The sequence below is a fragment of the Miniopterus schreibersii genome, assembly GCF_964146895.1.
Source record: "Miniopterus schreibersii genome assembly, chromosome: 17".
Classification (NCBI taxonomy): Eukaryota; Metazoa; Chordata; class Mammalia; order Chiroptera; family Miniopteridae; genus Miniopterus; species Miniopterus schreibersii.
Genome location: NC_138117.1, coordinates 43,460,798 through 43,473,593, shown reverse-complemented (window position 1 = coordinate 43,473,593; position 12,796 = coordinate 43,460,798). Strand labels below are relative to the sequence as shown.

The 12,796-nt window shown below is 56.4% G+C and overlaps 1 long non-coding RNA gene across 1 annotated transcript; it reads left to right on the top strand.

Annotated features, from left to right (window-relative positions):
* Positions 1–4,410: 4,410 nt before the first annotated feature.
* Positions 4,411–12,252, top strand: LOC308547042. The gene is made up of 3 exons (XR_013997436.1): positions 4,411–5,146; positions 5,394–5,515; positions 5,866–12,252. It is a non-coding gene; the product is annotated as an uncharacterized lncRNA (long non-coding RNA).
* Positions 12,253–12,796: the final 544 nt, after the last annotated feature.

Genomic DNA, 12,796 nt, shown 5'->3' with positions numbered 1-12,796 from the left:
TTCTGTCATTATTTTTTCAAATAGGTTTTCAATTTCTTGCTCTCTTCTCCTTCTGTCACCTCAATAATACGAATGTTGGGCCATTTGAAGTTGTCCCAGAGGCTCCTTATGCTATCTTCATATTTCTGTATTCTTTTTTCTTTTTGCTCTTCTGGTTGGGTGTTTTTTGTTTCCTCATGTTCCAAATTGCTGATTTGATTCTCAGCGTCCTCTACTCTGCTGTTGATTCCCTGTAAATTATTCTTCATTTCCGTTTGTGTAGCCTTCATTTCAAATTGGTACTTTATTATGTTATCGATTTTCTCAGTTATTTCTCTAATAGTCTGCTTAAACATCCTTATAAACAAAATTCTGAACTCTGTATCTGTTAGTTTGCTTGGATCTATTTCATTTAGTTCCTCTTCTAGAGATTTCTTCTGTTCTTTCCTTTGTGACATGTTTCTTTGCCTCTGCATTTTGGCTGCTTCCAGGTGTTTGTTTCTATGTATTAGGTAGAGCTGCTATGTCTCCTGGAATTTGTAGAGTGGCTTTGTGTAGTAGGTGTCCTGTAGGGCCCAGTGGCTCAGCCTCCCCAGTCACCTGAGCTGGGCCTTCTAGGTGCTCCCCTGTGTGGGCTGTGTGCACTGTCCTGTTGTAGTTGAGCCTTGGTGGCTGTTGGCGTCACTGGGAGGAATTGACCCCCCGGCCAATTGGCTGCGAGGACCAGCTGCAACTATAGCCAAAGAGCTGCTGTGCTGGAGACACTCCTATGGATCAGGATTTACTTCAGTGGAGCTTTTGTGTTCACCAAGTGCGCCCCTTGAGTGTCACTCGTGGATGTGGTAGGGTTGTAATCCAGCGTGGTCGAGTCTGACCACCAGGTGCACTGTCTCTGGGGCCTCCTGGGAGCTGCAAAGTCAGCCTGTGCCAGTGCCTTGCCCAGGGCCACCCAGCATGAGCTACACAGCAAACTGTAGTTGGCTGCTGCTTGTGCTGGGCTTGGAGGTGCCCAGGAGAGGCCAAGCTAGGAGCCAATGCAGGCTGTCGCTCGTGCCAGGCCTGGGGCCGCTTATCAAGCTGTATGGGGCAGCTGTTGCTTGTTTGAGAGATTTTAGGAAAGTCCTAAGCATGAGGCTCAAGAGGCCACTTGCACAGAAAAGCCCCTGGAAATGGCCTGGATGAGCTGCAGGTGGGGAGGGGCGGGGCCTCCGGGAATCACGGGGCGGGGCCAAAGGTGCGAGTCAGGTGCTGGCGATTCAAATTTGGCGCCTGCCTGCGGGCTGTGTGGGGGGAGGACTCGCCAAAGGAGCCATGGCCTCCGCCAAGCCTTCTGCCTGGGAGGAAGCTGTCCCTCCAGCTCTTTCCCGGATTTCAGGCAGTTTAGTTCCTCCCCGAGTGTCCCAGGTCCTTTCAGGCTAGGCTCAGAGGGAGCGCGTCCGAGTGAGCCCGTGCGCTGGCCCTTTAAGGGTAAAGCCTGGGGCTCCCGCAGCCTCTGGGACCCTCAGGGACAGTCCCCCCTGGTTTCACAGCCCAGAGTTGTGGGGACGTCTCTTCCCGGCCCTGGAGCCCTGGGCTGGGGGCCTGCTGTGGGGGTGGGACCCCTCACTCCTCCGGGACACCCCCATGGCCGAGATGTCCCTTGCGGGTTAACCCGCGGCACCAGGTGTGGCCCGCAGCCGCGTCTCTGCGATTCAGCCCCAATCCGCCTGCGTCTCCGCCCCTCCTACCAGTCTGGATGCTTCTTCATTTCCCTGCTTGTAGGGCTTCTGTTCAGCCAGATTTCAGGAGGTTCTGGGTGATGGTGGTTCTGTATTTTAGTTGTAATTTTGATGTGGTTGCGGGAGGTGGTGTGTGCAGCTGTTACTTAAGCCTCCGTCTTGTTTCCTCCTAAGTTTCACTATGTAGCTGTGTGTGGACCTGAGCGCTGCAGTGTTTGGTTTATTTTTATTTATTTATTTATGATTTATTTATTATTTTTTTAATACTATTTTTTAAAAATATATCTCGATTTCAGAGAGAGGAAGGGAGAGGAAGAGAGAGAGAGAAACATCAATGATGAGAGAGTTGTTATTGATCGGCTGCCTCCTGCATGCCCCTGACTGGGGATTGAGCCTGCAACCCTGGCATGTGCCGACTGGGAATCGAACTGCGATCTCCTGGATCCTAGGTCGATGCTCAGTAGCTGAGCTACTCCCGTCTGGACTGGTTTAGAATTTTGTGTGGGGCCAGAGACTGACCCTCTCGTCCTCCTGGGGTCTCAGTTCCTCCATGTTTCCTGGAGCATTGAGGGGCACAAACTGTGTCCAGTCTCCCTTAGTGGCCACTGTGCCCTATGCTGAGGTTTATTTCTGCAGCGGTGCTTCCAACTCCTTCCTGGGGGATATGGGGGTGAGGTATAGGGGAGGTGGGGTTCTCCTGGGAGGTGGGGTTCTCCTGGGAGCTGGGTGGGTTAACACCCCTACCCTTGTGCACAGGAATCCCTGGGACAGGAGGGCACCTTTCTGTGGCCTTGCCAGCCCTCCCAGCTCTGAGTGCATCAGGAGAACTATTAGTTTATGCAGAAACTTGCCTCACTCCTGGAGCTCCAGCCCTGCTTCCTCACTACAGCTCCTTGGGAAAGCACTCATTGGTTATCTGTGACCCCAGGACCTGGTAGCCATGACCCAGAGCAGGCTCTTGGTAGACATGTGGGTCCTGGGGAATAGAGTTAGGCTCTGCTTTGGCCGCACTGGGCCTTGTCTGCTTGTCCGCAGAACCAGTTCTCATCTGTGGTGGAACACTGTCTCAGGAAGATCTGGAGACAAACAGGTGGTGACCTCAGTGGCAGGCCTTGGGGATTATGTATGTCCAGTGTCAGGCCGTACAAGTTATCCCCACAGTGAACAGCACGCCCCTCCCTAGAATCCCACAGGCTGGCGCCCCTGGGCCTCCTCTGCCCTCTCCTCCTGGCCCAGCTCCTGGAAGGCAGGGCTCTCCAGCATATAGCCTCGAAAGTACAAACAGCTGTGGCTCCCGGAAGAGCTCTGTGGGGGCGTCTAGACATTCTCTAGGACTTGGGGGCGTCTCTGAAGGGACAGCTGGAGAAGGCCCATGGAGGAGCCTATCTGCGCCTTTCCCACCCAGTCAGGCTCATGCACCTTCCGTAACAGTAGCTTCCCAGCAGATCTGAGCCCTGTGGATGGGGAGGTGTGGTTACGTGACTAGGGGTGCTGAGGCCAGGAAGGTCAGTCCCAGCCAGCTCCCCCCAGCAGATGACCTCCTGCCTGCTCCTCACCATGCTCACCTGTGAGGTAGAGACCTCAGTGCTCACCTACGTCAAGTCACACAGGAGGGAGTCCAGAAGGGACACAGGAAAGGCTTGACCTGGCCTGCTTGGGAGATGAGGGCAGAGCCTCCTGGTCTTGTGGAGGAGGAGAGGAGCCCTGAGGGAGTGAGGTGGAAGCAGCTGGGCCCAGAGGGCCGTACTGCACCCTCCTACGAGCCTGCACCCGAAGGAGTTCATTTCTACTATGCCGTGACATGTGAGTCCCTCCTCCCCCGAGGACCCTGCAGCCCTCTGGGCTCCTGCCGGTCACACTCACACTTGCCCCAGCAGACGGCCAGCTGGGATCACACGTTTCCTTCTTTGTTGCCCTGTTGATGGAGTTTTTCTAATCCTCACCGAGTGATATTTTCCCATCGCCTTTTAGAGGGTGGACGGGAGGGGGGAGAGAGACATCCATGTGAGAGACACATCAGCGGGCTGCCTCCCGCACGTGCCGACTGCGCTCGGGGATGGAGCCTGCAACTGAGGCACGTGCCCCTGGCCGGAACTGAACCCGAGACCCTTCAGTCTGTGGGCCGACACTCTGACCACAAAGCCAAACTGGGCAGGGCTGTTGGTGGAATTTTTGGTTTAGCATCTGCTTCTCTGAGCCAGAAGTAAACTCCGTGACTGGCTGTGCAGCTGGAACTGTGTGGGTAGCCGTAGGGACAGGAGTGCTGCAGGCGGGGCCTTACTGATGGCACACTGTGCCCGATCCAGCCCTTAGCACCCACTGTCCTTTGAGATCCAGGTAGGCAGGAGGTGGGCAGCCAGGGAGGCCTGGGCCAGGAGCTGGGCCTACGTGGACAGACTGAGCTGGGCGGGAGCTGAGTCCTTGGGCCTTGGCTATTCATGGAGTATCCTCTGTCCTCCTGAGAAGCTATTCTGAGAATTGTGCTGTTGTATCATGAGTGCCTTTTCTGTAAATATCAAACTAGTATGTATTTATTTTCCCAACACTTGGTTATAAATTTTCAAACACAGAAGTTGAAAGAGTTTCATTGTGAACAGCACATCGCCTGCTGTAGCCACTGGGCCACTGGAAGCATCTCTGTGATACCTGCTTGCTCCACAGTAACACACAGGGAGTCAGTGGGCCAGGAGGTGGTGGTGTTTAAAGGTTACAGCACCTACATTAACTCAGGTCTCTGCTTTGAAGCACTAACTTTTAAAAAATATATGTCTTTATTGGTTTCAGAGAGAAGAAGGGAGAGGGAGAGAGAGAAACATCAATGATGAGAGAGTCATTGATCGGCCACCTCCTGCACACCTCCCACTGGGGATCGAGCCCGAAACCTGGGCATGTGCCCAGACCGGGGATTGAACCTCAATCTCCTGGATCCTAGGTTGATGCCCAACTGCCGAGCCACACCTGGCCGGGCTGAAGCATTAACTTTTATTTTGCTTCAGTAATTATGTGGAAAATGTGTTTTAAAATTGTTGACCATAAATTTCCATGTAGGTATAGCAGCAAAAGAAAATGTTAAAGCAGGAAAGACGTGAGTAAAGGCAGCTGTGGACACCTGCCAGATTCAACCCCTGGTCAAGGTCGTGCGGGAGGCAACTGATCAACGTTTCTCACATCGATGTTTTTCTCTCCCTTCATCTCTCTCTAAAAATCAATGGAAACATATCCTTGGGTGAAGACTTAAAAAAAAAAAAAAAAAAGACCAGGAAGCCTGGTTTCTGACGTGCTGTGTGAGGAGGAGGTGTGGGCTCCCTGCCTCTGGTGTCTTCTGTCCACAGGAAAGCCCATGAAGTTGATCTTAGCAGCTGAGGAGTTTGCCACATTTTATGAGAAAAAGTTGGATCATGAATATACTACTAAAGTTTTCCAAAATAACTTCTTGTGACTGGTGAAAGGTACGTACTGTGGGCGACTGGGCAATTGTCCTGAACCTGTCACACCATCGGCTGCTGTCTCTCAGCCTTGTGAAGAGCTTGGTGGCCACGTTTTGGTGCTCTCTGCCAGAGTCTATTCCTCTTGCTCCCAGGATGTCACGCCTGTCCCTGTGGAATGGGGTCTCGAGGGTGGGGGGGGTCCCTTCTGCCTGTGTGACTGACATCAGTGTTGTCCTATCATGAACATTCCTGGTCTGGTTTTGGGCAGGAAATGACAGCAGAAGAGAGGAAAGTAATCAGGCACCTGCACAAGTGCAACTTCACAGAGGTCCACAGAATGTCATGGACAAAGCCACAGCACAGAAGGCCCTGCCCAAGGTGGAGAAGCAGGTCAGCCTGCCATGGGCGCCAAGTGGCCAGGCCAGGGCTCAGTGTGCTCCAGGATCCTGGGGCCTTGGGGTGGGAGGCACTGTCACATGCAGGCCGAGTGACCGACCCTGTGGTCTCACAATCCGCTGTGTGTGGGATTCTGCTAGTCGAGTCCCAGGAATTCAGCTGTAGCTAAGGGGCCTCAGACAGGTCTGCGTGGTGGATGTGGGTTCAGGGTGGCCATGGGCGTGCCTGGCCTTGGGGCCTTCACAGCCCAGCCAGCCCAGCCAGGTGGGGCCAGGTCCAGGCCAGCCCTGGGTGCTGAGGTCTCTCTCCACCACTGATGTCTGTGTCGCATTCTCTTCACACAGAAGCTGAAGGAAGAGGCAGAAAAGCTTCAGCAGGAGTTTGGTTACTGCATGTTAGACTGGACACCGTGAGGAAATAGACAACTTCAAGACCGAGCCCCCTGACTTGTTCTGGGGCCATGGCGACCACCCCAAGATGGGGATGTTGAAGAGAAGAGTCCTGCCCGAGCACATGACCATCAACTGCAGCAGATGTGTGGCCACGGGCTGATTCCTGTTTGACCCTGACTACCTGTAGGGGGAGGGGGGTTAAAACATGTCCCACACTGGGCACATCTCGGAGTGTCACTGTGCCCATAGGTGTGGCTCTTGTGTGAGGTCCCACCCCACCCGGAACATTTGTCTGCATGTTTCCAATGTATTTTTCCATAGTTCAAATTTCTGAGATAGTGTAATAACATGTTTGGAACTGATTGTAGGAAGGTTCCAGTGAGTGCAGGGGCTACGCTCCTTGGTGGTATCTGTGCTGCACCTGCAGGTAGTGTGGCCAAGCTGCTGTCCAGGCTGGGCCTGTGTGCATGTGTGGCCGCCCTGGTCTTCCTGCACTGGGACAGCTCTGAATGACCTGCCACATGCCTGGCAGTGCAAGAGCTGAGGAAGGAAGAGGTGGCACCATGGGGTGTGGTCTGGGAAGCCAGGTGGGCAGCCCTGGGATGAGACTCAGGCTGACCTGCCCCCTGACCTGCACACATAGCACCAGTCACTCAGGAGGGTCATTCAGAGAACAAGAACAACATCCTGACATTGCTGTGCTTGGGTCACTCCTCTGCTGCAGGGACTCAAAAATCCCCGAGCCCCTGGCAGGCCACCTGTGGAAGGAGGTGCGCAGTAATCACACGGTCACGTGGCTGGTGGCGTGGACGGAGAACATCGACAACTCCATCAAGCACCTCATGCTGAACCTGAGCTCCAAGCTCAAGGTGAGGCCAGTGCCTGGGCTCCTTGCCCTATGCACTCGGCTGGGGCCACGCCATCCACTAGGGTCCGCTGGTGGGGTGGGCAGGAGGCCAGTGCCTTCTCAGGCCTGAAATTGGCGGGAATTAACAAGCCAATTTTAAAATTGTATTGTGCCCCACAGCCACTTTTCTTAAAAAAACACACAGGACTTTAAATTTTACACTCTAAAGTTACTGAGTTTAGACTCTACTCCCAGCCCTGCCCCTGCCCCTGCCCAGCAGGGGTACAGATGGCAGAGGTCCCCAGGGACCCCAACTCCTGGGGGGCTGGGGGTCAACAGTTCCCTTGATTTAACAGGAGTGCAGAGGGTTTTCTTTGCTATTCTCTTCATTTAGGGCGAGAAAGACTGGCAGAAGTACAAAGTGGTTCGACGCCTGAAAAGGGTTGTGGGCCAGATCCGCTGTCCGTATTGGGCAGACGAGAAGTCATGGGAGATGAAGTGACAGTGGGCAGTGGCCCTTTATTTCGTTGACAAGGTGGGGCTCCCAGGCTTTCTTGGCTGCTGTTCCTAGAAACACTCCTCAGAGACCTGGCTGGATGGGCAGCTGTGGGGATGGCAGGACATCTGTGTCCTGAGCTGGAACCTTGGGCTGACGGAGGGGCATGTGCCTGTGTGCGCACCCCTGCCCATATGTGCATGTGTGTGTCTGTGTGTGTATGCGTGTGCGCACATGCACACGCACCATGCCCCTGACTGAGCCAACTTCACTGGCTGGCACTGAGGGCCAGGAATGAGGAGGAGGCTGAGACTGTGGACACGGTGGGCTGCTGCTCCCTCTCCGTGGAGCATTCCCAGCTGCACCTAGAGACTGAAGGCTGCCAGCGTGTGTGGGATTCGACTTCCTGGGAAAGGACTCGATCTGCTACTGCAACAGAGTGCCCGTGGAGAAGCCTGAGTGTTCCCGTGGGGCCGCAGGGCCCCAGATGTGAAGACCTGTGGGTCTCATGCCTCAGCACTTGCCCTTTAGCTCTGGGTGCTCTCCCTGTTTGCCTGAGTCATTAGGGGCCTGAAAGAAACACGTGTGGGCCTGTGTGCCGAGCCCTGTCCTGCTGGGGGCAAAGCCTGCTGTGCGAGGGGTTCTTGAGGGGGGACGTGCACTCACGGTGTCAGCCCAGGTCGCTGGAACAGGTGCCACAGCACAGTCCTGAGGCCGGGATTCTGAGACAGGGTGTTGGCAGGGCTAAGCTCCCTCGGAGACTCTGGGCAGAGCTCTTTGTGCCCCCGGCATCTGGAGGTGCCCCCTCCGTCCTTGGCATCTTGGCTGGATGCAGTGTCATTCCAGCCTCCGCCTCCATCCTCACACGGCTGTCTCCTGCCTGTGTCTGTTCTCTTCTGTGAGGATAGTCATGTTGGATTAGAACCCATGCAACCCCACTGTGGCCACGTCATAACTAATTACAGGCGCCCTCTTGCTGTGTCCTCACATGGCGGGGGTGGGGGTGGGGCCGGGGGGCGCAAGAGGAAGTGCTCTAGGGGCCTCTCGGGCAGTAATGCCGTCACCAGCCACCTCTGCCGGTTGTTGGGAGGATGAGAAGACCTGGTGTTGGGTCTCCCTCCGTGTCTGCAGAGTGAGGGCCAAGCTGGTCACTTGTAGCTGGTCCCCTGGTGTCCAGCCGAGCGAGGTTCACAGAGTGCTGTATGGGACGTGCCCCATGCTGGAGGGCAGCGTGTCTGCTGGAGAGAGGGTCTGGGCCGATGCAGCTGGGAGGCCGTGGCGCTCCCCGAGAAGGCCTGGAGGAAAGGGTGCACAGGCACAGCCCACAAAGGGCTCTCATGGCAGGACTGGCCTCTCCGGGAGGAAGTGGTTCCCTCTCCTGGAAGTGGCTGGTGGAGGAAACTGGACAAATGGGCCTTGGGGCCCTGGAGCGTCAGGAGCGCAGGCTGGGGACCTGGGGTTGCCTGGGAGGAGCCCAGTGGGATAGTGGAGGGAGGAGGGTGGGAGCCAGTGGCAGCCTTGTGACTGACCCAGTGGAGCAACTGGGGCTGAGTGACCCTGCAGGAGGTCGTGTGCTCAGACTGCCTAAGAGAAAACCAGCCCAGCTGCCTCTGGGTTCCCCGCCTGCGAACATGCCTTCAGGTCCTTGCTCCTGTGGGCCGCATCCTCTCTGCACCGTCTGCCGCAGGTGTACAGGAACGTGCAGCTGTTCACAGAGAACGCGGGCCTGGGGTGCCCTCTCTGACAGACTGACTGAGCCTGCGCTCCCTAATGCCGTGTCCACTGGAGGGACCAGGGACCCCGGGCGGCTCGGCCTGTGTCCAGATGGCCAGTCTGACAGCGGCATGAGCCCGAGCGCTGGCTCTAGCACGTCCTGTTGCACAAGAAGGCTGAGGGTCGCCCTTGTCCCAGCCCCCCCAAATCCCAATCCTTCCTCCTGGACGTTCAGGATGGGAGGCTGGAAGATGTTTAGGATATGGCCCTGTAGGAAACCATGATTCTAGACCCCTACCCTCCCAGTGTCCAGACTACCAGCCTGAACAAGCACCTTCAGGGCCTGACGGGTGGCCTGAAGGCCAAGGTGCTCTGGACCTACAGCACCAGCGCCAGGCTGCAGGAGCAGCTGTGTGCCCTGACTAGAGGTGACTGGTCTGGGGAGGAGTGCAGCCCACCTGGCCTGAAGGGACCATCCAGCTCTGGGCCAAGTAGGGTCAAGGATGTGCCCTGGGGACCCAGGCATCCTCCGGGCCCTTCCTCAGGGCCCACTGCTCTGGGCTATGGCCAGGTCTCCCCGGGGCTGCCTCGGCCCAGCACTCCCTTGTCTGTGACAGCCCCACAGCTGCAGTTGGGCCCCCTGCCCAGTGTCTGCTCAGCAGTCAGATTTTAAGTACCGGCCCTACTGCCCCCGCCCACCTGCACTCTGGGCCCCTCGGTGGAGGCTCCTGGGCAGCATCCCGATGCCTGGTTGGTGGTGATCATCTGCTCACACCCAGCTCTGCCCTGGTTTATGGGCCCCTTAGGCAGGCTCCTCAGCTGATCCCAGGCCTCATGCGAGGGGAGGGCTGCCATGTGAAGTGCTGACAGGAGCACTGGTCACCCCTGTTGGCCTGTGGCCACTCCCATGTGTCAGCTGAAGACAGCATGGCCACCAAGGTTCTGTCCTACAGCCAAGTGAACCAAGTCATGGCTATTCTCTGCAGCCATCAGCGGGCAACTTTCAAGACCTTCAAAGTTGATGCAGAATCTCTAGTCAAAGGTGAGCATGAACACAGAAGCCCACCGTGGGGGCTGCTTGGTACTCCTGTGAATCAGGCCGCCCAGGGCCAGGTGCTGAGGGGAGAACCAGCAAGGGGAGGGCCAGTGGCTGGGACTAGCATGGCCTGGTGTGGAAAGAGTTCTGGTCTAGGAAGGTCAATGAGCAGGGGGCCGGTAGGGCAGGTGGTACGTGTGGGGCCTCTGGGCCTCACCCTGTCCCTGGCCACAGTGACCTGTCAGGGCTGGCTCAGCTGGGCCTTTTCAGGGCGCTGGGGTCAGCAGCCTGTGGACGGTGGTCCCTGGGGTGGTCCAGTTGGGGACAGGAGTAGCCCTGATGGGGTCCCTCTTCCTTGCAGAGCAAGGCAAAGCAGCAGCAGGTGGCCGAGGCCCAGGTGGAGCTAAGGAAGGCGAGGGTGGACCATGAGTCCAGGGAGGACGGCAGGTCCAAAAGTGAGTGTCTTGAGGGTCCAGCCCCTCGGAGTCAGGATGGGTGACTGTGAACTTCAACTCCCTGGCATTCTCTCCAGTCATGATTTTGTGGTTTTAGAAAGTACAGTGTCAGCAGAGCCACGGCTATGACTTAGTGAAAGGGTGCAGACAAACCAGCAAAGGGGACAGACCTGGGCTCCTGGAGTCACATGGATGTGCTGGTTTCTCTCCTGCGAGCTGTGACAGCACGTGAAATGTCACCAGGGGAGCCCGTTAGGGCCTCAGTGCCAGCGCTCCTGGGGCTGGTTATGTGGGCTCCTCTGCCTGGCACACAGCAGACCAGACTTGGGACCTTTTCGCTTGTGCAAGTTTAGGCTCAGCACATCACGCACATCAGGGTGATAGGGACCCTCCTGACACCTAGGTGGCCAGGCCTGCTGTGACTGTCCCCACATTTCCGTGTAGAAGTCGGCCTATGTTTGATGATTACTCCTGTCTTGTGGCTGCTGAGCTGCTCTGCTGGCGCCAGTGTTTTTAGTGGATTCTTCAGGATTTTCGATGGTGCCACGTGCAGGTGGAGACCCTTTACTTCTTCCCTCCGGGCTGATCACTGACTGGACTCCAGCACAGTGCTGACACAGGTGAGAGAGTCCTGGGGGATTCACTCGCCTTCGGGACAGTGTCAGCAGTGGGCTCCTTAGCTGCCTTCATCAGGGCGAGGATGCCTCCTGCTGTCCCTAGTTGGCAGAGGTTTGTTTCCTCCACAGACGGTGTCATCTGTGGAGGTGACTGTGGTCTTTCTCCAGCTGGCGCGGAGTGGGTTGCGTCGCTAGCACTGTGTTGAGGCCAACGCTTTGTGGTTCCCCTGTGGTCTTAGCTTTAGTGCCAGGCAGTGCTGGTCTCATAAGAAAGGAAGCGTTTCTTCCTCATTTTGTGAAAGTTCGTGAAGACTCGGTGTTAACTCTTCTTTAAACATGTCAAGAGTTCAGAGTGAAGTTGTCTGGGCCGGGCTCTCCTTTGGGGGACTCAGTCACCTCACCGACTCATGTCTCCCTGAGTCGGTCCTGGTTTGTGTCCCTGGGTGTCTATCTCACCAGTGTCTTGTCTGTGCTCACTTGTTCAGGTTCCTTGTCCCTGCTGGTCAATGTCCCTTTCTCCCCGATCCCTGCGGCTACGGTTCTTAACCGTGCGGTGTTTTCACGACAGGTGTCTTGGGTGCAGAGCAGCATTCGTGACAGTTGGGTGGTGTGACTGTCCATGTGTGCAGACCTGCTTTCTGGGGCGTCAGGTACGGGTGGGCTCCCTTTCTCCTGCCCAGGGCTCCAGCCTGCTGGGGCTTCCCCACCTCTTGGGAGAAGCACTGGCCTCCCTGGTCACTGCACTCACTCCCTGCTAGTGAGCTGGTGCTGCCGGAGCTTCCGGTGCAGGACGGAGATGTGGCCTCTCTCTCCAGCTTCTTGCAGAAGACGGAGAGGCTGCTGCAGAGACTGGAGGAGCAGCTCCTGACACCGAGCACGCAGGCCACAGACAAGGAGAGCAAGCAGGTGGACCTGGGCACATCCAAGCTCAATTACCTGGACCCCCAGATCAGCATCACCTGGTACGTGGGCCCCAGTTTAGTTCTGTGCCATGGTCAGCATGGGTCCTTTCTGTGTTGGGGTCCAACTGACCGGTGTGTCTAATGTTGAGTCCCATGTCACGAGCCCTCCCTTCAGAGTTTGGGGACAGCGGAAGGCCTGCGGTGGGTGGAAGGGCCAGGTCGTCTGTGCACCCAGGCGTGTTCCGAGTCTCCCACTCAGGGACACCCGGCCTGTGTCGGGAGCCGCTCCTCCGTGCCTTCTGCACTGAGGTTTCCTGACATCCAGGTGGTGGCCGTGCTCCAGGCACAGCTAGGGCCTCCTGGCCTCCTGTGCTCTTCCTGAGAACCGCGGTCTGCCCCACAGGTGTAAGAGGCTTGGTGTGTCCATGGAGAAGATCTACAAGACGCAGAGGGAGAAGTTCATCTGGGCACTCGACAGGGCGGCGAGGACTTTTAATTCTGAACAAGCTGTGTTTCATTGGAACCGATTTTGTAGGTTTTCACTATTAAATCTACATCAGAATTTTTGGAGTGAAATGTTTTGCTGTAGGTATTTGCTGTCATATGGAAGGTCCTCAACACTGTGCCCTGCCCTTGAAGCATGCCTCACCCCCAGCAGGTGCCCATGCTGCCTCTGTTGTCTTTTGGAGTTTCTGCAGAGGGCAGGGCTCTGTGCCTGTCTGTAGCACTCACTAACAGGCACAGCCGGTGGAAGGATCCTTAGAGGACGGATTCCAGGCCAACTCAGGGAAGGGCCTGACTGTCCTGTGAGAAGCCT